The following is a 7143-nucleotide window of genomic DNA, read 5'->3' as shown; positions in this document are numbered from 1 at the left end:
GTGCTTCATAGTCCATGGGATGATGGTTGAACGCTTTCTATTCCAAAGGATGGCTGTTGTCGTCCAATGGATGGCTGTTGTCCAATGAATTGTTGCCGTCCAATTGACCTGGAGAGAAGCCACTCGCACTTTCAGCTGAAGACCCTGCACTCCACTGAGGAAACACTGGATCCTCTTGCGCTTCATAGTCCATGGGATGATTGTTGAAGGCTTTCCCTGAGACATGTTTCAAGGTACGTCGTCTTAAGATATCTGAGAAGAAGTGTGAGATCCCTTGAATAATACTCATATTTATACAGGTAAATCAGAAAATGTGGAGGATTCTGGGTATGAAATGATGTAATAGTGGGACGTACCAAATACAGGGGAGGGCAAAATGAGTCATTATATGTCAGGGGGCGGGACTAAATGCAGAGTCATCAATCAAAAGTTTGACATAAGCCGTAGGATACTTCTCTCTCACTGACTGTACTATTGAGATTATCAAATCAAATCAAAGTTTATTTGTCACGTGCGCCAAATACAACCGGTGTAGACCTTACAGTGAAATCCTTACTTACAGGCTATTACCGACAGTGCAATTTCTAAATTTAAAAAAGTTATTAGGTGAACAAAAGCTAAGTAAAGAAATATAACAACAGTAAAAAAGACCATGAAAAATAACAGTTGCGAGGCTATATGCAGTAGTGAGGCTATAACAGTAGCGAGGCTATATACAGGCACCGGTTAGTCGGGCTGATTGAGGTTGTATGTACATGTAGGTATGGTTAAAGTGACTATGCATATATGATAAACAGAGATTAGCAGTAGCGTAAAAGAGGGGTTGGCGGGTGGTGTGTGACGGGAAACAATGCCGATAGTCCGGTTAGCCAATGTGCGGGGGCATCGGTTGGTCAGGCTAATTGAGGTAGTATGTACGTGAATGTATAGTTTGTCCTGCTTCACGTTTACTCTCACACCTGTCTACTGTAGCTATTCTGTCCTAACTGACCTACTGCTATCCACTGCTTCCTCTGCTACCTGAATGTATACTCTCAGCTGTCAAAAGCTGTATCAAAAAGAGACAAACAAGAGCTTTTTGATACATTATTATTTTATTGATTAATGAAAACTAGAAAAACAACAATTACATCTCGGCAAGTAGGGTGTCATATCCCTGGAAAGCTTCCCAGGCTGCAGCCCGGTGAAAAACCTAGTGCCTCCTGGCAAACACATAGATGTTTGTCTTCCAATGGATGGCTGTTGTCCAATAAATGGTTGCCATCCAATTGATCCTGTAAGGAGCTACTTGCAATTTCAACTGAAGGCCCAGCACTCCACTGAGGAAACATTGGATCCTCTTGTGCTTCATAGTCCATGGGATGATGGTTGAACGCTTTCTATTCCAAAGGATGGCTGTTGTCGTCCAATGGATGACTGTTGTCCAATGAATGGTTGCCGTCCAATTGACCTGGAGAGAAGCCACTCGCACTTTCAGCTGAAGACCCTGCACTCCACTGAGGAAACACTGGATCCTCTTGCGCTTCATAGTCCATGGGATGATTGTTGAAGGCTTTCCCTGAGACATGTTTCAAGGTACGTCGTCTTAAGATATCTGAGAAGAAGTGTGAGATCCCTTGAATAATACTCATATTTATACAGGTAAATCAGAAAATGTGGAGGATTCTGGGTATGAAATGATGTAATAGTGGGACGTACCAAATACAGGGGAGGGCAAAATGAGTCATTATATGTCAGGGGGCGGGACTAAATGCAGAGTCATCAATCAAAAGTTTGACATTAGCCGAAGGATACTTCTCTCTCACTGACTGAACTATTGAGATTATCAAATCAAATCAAAGTTTATTTGTCACGTGCGCCAAACACAACGGGTGTAGACCTTACAGTGAAATCCTTACTTTCAGGCTATTACCGACAGTGCAATTTATAAATTTAAAAAAGTTATTAGGTGAACAAAAGCTAAGTAAAGAAATATAACAACAGTAAAAAAGACCATGAAAAATAACAGTTGCGAGGCTATATGCAGTAGTGAGGCTATAACAGTAGCGAGGCTATATACAGGCACCGGTTAGTCGGGCTGATTGAGGTTGTATGTACATGTAGGTATGGTTAAAGTGACTATGCATATATGATAAACAGAGATTAGCAGTAGCGTAAAAGAGGGGTTGGCGGGTGGTGTGTGACGGGAAACAATGCCGATAGTCCGGTTAGCCAATGTGCGGGGGCATCGGTTGGTCAGGCTAATTGAGGTAGTATGTACGTGAATGTATAGTTTGTCCTGCTTCACGTTTACTCTCACACCTGTCTACTGTAGCTATTCTGTCCTAACTGACCTACTGCTATCCACTGCTTCCTCTGCTACCTGAATGTATACTCTCAGCTGTCAAAAGCTGTATCAAAAAGAGACAAACAAGAGCTTTTTGATACATTATTATTTTATTGATTAATGAAAACTAGAAAAACAACAATTACATCTCGGCAAGTAGGGTGTCATATCCCTGGAAAGCTTCCCAGGCTGCAGCTCGGTGAAAAACCTAGCGCCTCCTGGCAAACACATAGATGTTTGTCTTCCAATGGATGGCTGTTGTCCAATAAATGGTTGCCATCCAATTGATCCTGTAAGGAGCTACTTGCAATTTCAACTGAAGGCCCAGCACTCCACTGAGGAAACATTGGATCCTCTTGTGCTTCATAGTCCACGGGATGATGGTTGAACGCTTTCTATTCCAAAGGATGGCTGTTGTCGTCCAATGGATGACTGTTGTCCAATGAATGGTTGCCGTCCAATTGACCTGGAGAGAAGCCACTCGCACTTTCAGCTGAAGACCCTGCACTCCACTGAGGAAACACTGGATCCTCTTGCGCTTCATAGTCCATGGGATGATTGTTGAAGGCTTTCCCTGAGACATGTTTCAAGGTACGTCGTCTTAAGATATCTGAGAAGAAGTGTGAGATCCCTTGAATAATACTCATATTTATACAGGTAAATCAGAAAATGTGGAGGATTCTGGGTATGAAATGATGTAATAGTGGGACGTACCAAATACAGGGGAGGGCAAAATGAGTCATTATATGTCAGGGGGCGGGACTAAATGCAGAGTCATCAATCAAAAGTTTGACATAAGCCGTAGGATACTTCTCTCTCACTGACTGTACTATTGAGATTATCAAATCAAATCAAAGTTTATTTGTCACGTGCGCCAAATACAACGGGTGTAGACCTTACAGTGAAATCCTTACTTACAGGCTATTACCGACAGTGCAATTTCTAAATTTAAAAAAGTTATGAGGTGAACAACAGCTAAGTAAAGAAATATAACAACAGTAAAAAAGACCATGAAAAACAACAGTTGCGAGGCTATATGCAGAAGTGAGGCTATAACAGTAGCGAGGCTATATACAGGCACCGGTTAGTCGGGCTGATTGAGGTTGTATGTACATGTAGGTATGGTTAAAGTGACTATGCATATATGATAAACAGAGAATAGCAGTAGCGTAAAAGAGGGGTTGGCGGGTGGTGTGTGACGGGAAACAATGCCGATAGTCCGGTTAGCCAATGTGCGGGGGCATCGGTTGGTCAGGCTAATTGAGGTAGTATGTACGTGAATGTATAGTTTGTCCTGCTTCACGTTTACTCTCACACCTGTCTACTGTAGCTATTCTGTCTTAACTGACCTACTGCTATCCACTGCTTCCTCTGCTACCTGAATGTATACTCTCAGCTGGCAAAAGCTGTATCAAAAAGAGACAAACAAGAGCTTTTTGATACATTATTCTTTTATTGATTAATGAAAATTAGAAAAACAACAATTACATCTCGGGAAGTAGGGTGTCGTATCCCTGGAAAGATTCCCAGGCTGCAGCCCGGTGAAAAACCTAGCGCCTCCTGGCAAACACATAGATGTTTGTCTTCCAATGGATGGCTGTTGTCCAATAAATGGTTGTCATCCAATTGATCCTGTAAGGAGCTACTTGCAATTTCAACTGAAGGCCCAGCACTCCACTGAGGAAACATTGGATCCTCTTGTGCTTCATAGTCCATGGGATGATGGTTGAACGCTTTCCATTCCAAAGGATGGCTGTTGTCGTCCAATGGATGGCTGTTGTCCAATGAATGGTTGCCGTCCAATTGACCTGGAGAGAAGCCACTCGCACTTTCAGCTGAAGACCCTGCACTCCACTGAGGAAACACTGGATCCTCTTGCGCTTCATAGTCCATGGGATGATTGTTGAAGGCTTTCCCTGAGACATGTTTCAAGGTACGTCGTCTTAAGATATCTGAGAAGAAGTGTGAGATCCCTTGAATAATACTCATATTTATACAGGTAAATCAGAAAATGTGGAGGATTCTGGGTATGAAATGATGTAATAGTGGGACGTACCAAATACAGGGGAGGGCAAAATGAGTCATTATATGTCAGGGGGCGGGACTAAATGCAGAGTCATCAATCAAAAGTTTGACATAAGCCGTAGGATACTTCTCTCTCACTGACTGTACTATTGAGATTATCAAATCAAATCAAAGTTTATTTGTCACGTGCGCCAAATACAACGGGTGTAGACCTTACAGTGAAATCCTTACTTACAGGCTATTACCGACAGTGCAATTTCTAAATTTAAAAAAGTTATTAGGTGAACAACAGCTAAGTAAAGAAATATAACAACAGTAAAAAAGACCATGAAAAATAACAGTTGCGAGGCTATATGCAGTAGTGAGGCTATAACAGTAGCGAGGCTATATACAGGCACCGGTTAGTCGGGCTGATTGAGGTTGTATGTACATGTAGGTATGGTTAAAGTGACTATGCATATATGATAAACAGAGAATAGCAGTAGCGTAAAAGAGGGGTTGGCGGGTGGTGTGTGACGGGAAACAATGCCGATAGTCCGGTTAGCCAATGTGCGGGGGCATCGGTTGGTCAGGCTAATTGAGGTAGTATGTACGTGAATGTATAGTTTGTCCTGCTTCACGTTTACTCTCACACCTGTCTACTGTAGCTATTCTGTCCTAACTGACCTACTGCTATCCACTGCTTCCTCTGCTACCTGAATGTATACTCTCAGCTGGCAAAAGCTGTATCAAAAAGAGACAAACAAGAGCTTTTTGATACATCATTCTTTTATTGATTAATGAAAATTAGACAAACTTCAATTACATCTCGGCAAGTAGGGTGTCGTATCCCTGGAAAGCTTCCCAGGCTGCAGCCCGGTGAAAAACCTAGCGCCTCCTGGCAAACACATAGATGTTTGTCTTCCAATGGATGGCTGTTGTCCAATAAATGGTTGCCATCCAATTGATCCTGTAAGGAGCTACTTGCAATTTCAACTGAAGGCCCAGCACTCCACTGAGGAAACATTGGATCCTCTTGTGCTTCATAGTCCATGGGATGATGGTTGAACGCTTTCTATTCCAAAGGATGGCTGTTGTCGTCCAATGGATGGCTGTTGTCCAATGAATGGTTGCCGTCCAATTGACCTGGAGAGAAGCCACTCGCACTTTCAGCTGAAGACCCTGCACTCCACTGAGGAAACACTGGATCCTCTTGCGCTTCATAGTCCATGGGATGATTGTTGAAGGCTTTCCCTGAGACATGTTTCAAGGTACGTCGTCTTAAGATATCTGAGAGGAAGTGTGAGATCCCTTGAATAATACTCATATTTATACAGGTAAATCAGAAAATGTGGAGGATTCTGGGTATGAAATGATGTAATAGTGGGACGTACCAAATACAGGGGAGGGCAAAATGAGTCATTATATGTCAGGGGGCGGGACTAAATGCAGAGTCATCAATCAAAAGTTTGACATAAGCCGTAGGATACTTCTCTCTCACTGACTGTACTATTGAGATTATCAAATCAAATCAAAGTTTATTTGTCACGTGCGCCAAATACAACGGGTGTAGACCTTACAGTGAAATCCTTACTTACAGGCTATTACCGACAGTGCAATTTCTAAATTTAAAAAAGTTATTAGGTGAACAACAGCTAAGTAAAGAAATATAACAACAGTAAAAAAGACCATAAAAAACAACAGTTGCGAGGCTATATGCAGAAGTGAGGCTATAACAGTAGCGAGGCTATATACAGGCACCGGTTAGTCGGGCTGATTGAGGTTGTATGTACATGTAGGTATGGTTAAAGTGACTATGCATATATGATAAACAGAGAATAGCAGTAGCGTAAAAGAGGGGTTGGCGGGTGGTGTGTGACGGGAAACAATGCCGATAGTCCGGTTAGCCAATGTGCGGGGGCATCGGTTGGTCAGGCTAATTGAGGTAGTATGTACGTGAATGTATAGTTTGTCCTGCTTCACGTTTACTCTCACACCTGTCTACTGTAGCTATTCTGTCTTAACTGACCTACTGCTATCCACTGCTTCCTCTGCTACCTGAATGTATACTCTCAGCTGGCAAAAGCTGTATCAAAAAGAGACAAACAAGAGCTTTTTGATACATCATTCTTTTATTGATTAATGAAAATTAGACAAACAACAATTACATCTCGGCAAGTAGGGTGTCGTATCCCTGGAAAGCTTCCCAGGCTGCAGCCCGGTGAAAAACCTAGCGCCTCCTGGCAAACACATAGATGTTTGTCTTCCAATGGATGGCTGTTGTCCAATAAATGGTTGCCATCCAATTGATCCTGTAAGGAGCTACTTGCAATTTCAACTGAAGGCCCAGCACTCCACTGAGGAAACATTGGATCCTCTTGTGCTTCATAGTCCATGGGATGATGGTTGAACGCTTTCTATTCCAAAGGATGGCTGTTGTCGTCCAATGGATGGCTGTTGTCCAATGAATGGTTGCCGTCCAATTGACCTGGAGAGAAGCCACTCGCACTTTCAGCTGAAGACCCTGCACTCCACTGAGGAAACACTGGATCCTCTTGCGCTTCATAGTCCATGGGATGATTGTTGAAGGCTTTCCCTGAGACATGTTTCAAGGTACGTCGTCTTAAGATATCTGAGAAGAAGTGTGAGATCCCTTGAATAAATACTCTTATATTTATACAGGTAAATCAGAAAATGTGGAGGATTCTGGGTATGAAATGATGTAATAGTGGGACGTACCAAATACAGGGGAGGGCAAAATGAGTCATTATATGTCAGGGGGCGGGACTAAATGCAGAGTCATCAATCAAAAG

This window comes from Salvelinus alpinus, chromosome 24, assembly GCF_045679555.1.
Source record: "Salvelinus alpinus chromosome 24, SLU_Salpinus.1, whole genome shotgun sequence".
Taxonomy (NCBI): domain Eukaryota; kingdom Metazoa; phylum Chordata; class Actinopteri; order Salmoniformes; family Salmonidae; genus Salvelinus; species Salvelinus alpinus.
This window is presented reverse-complemented; position numbering follows the sequence as displayed.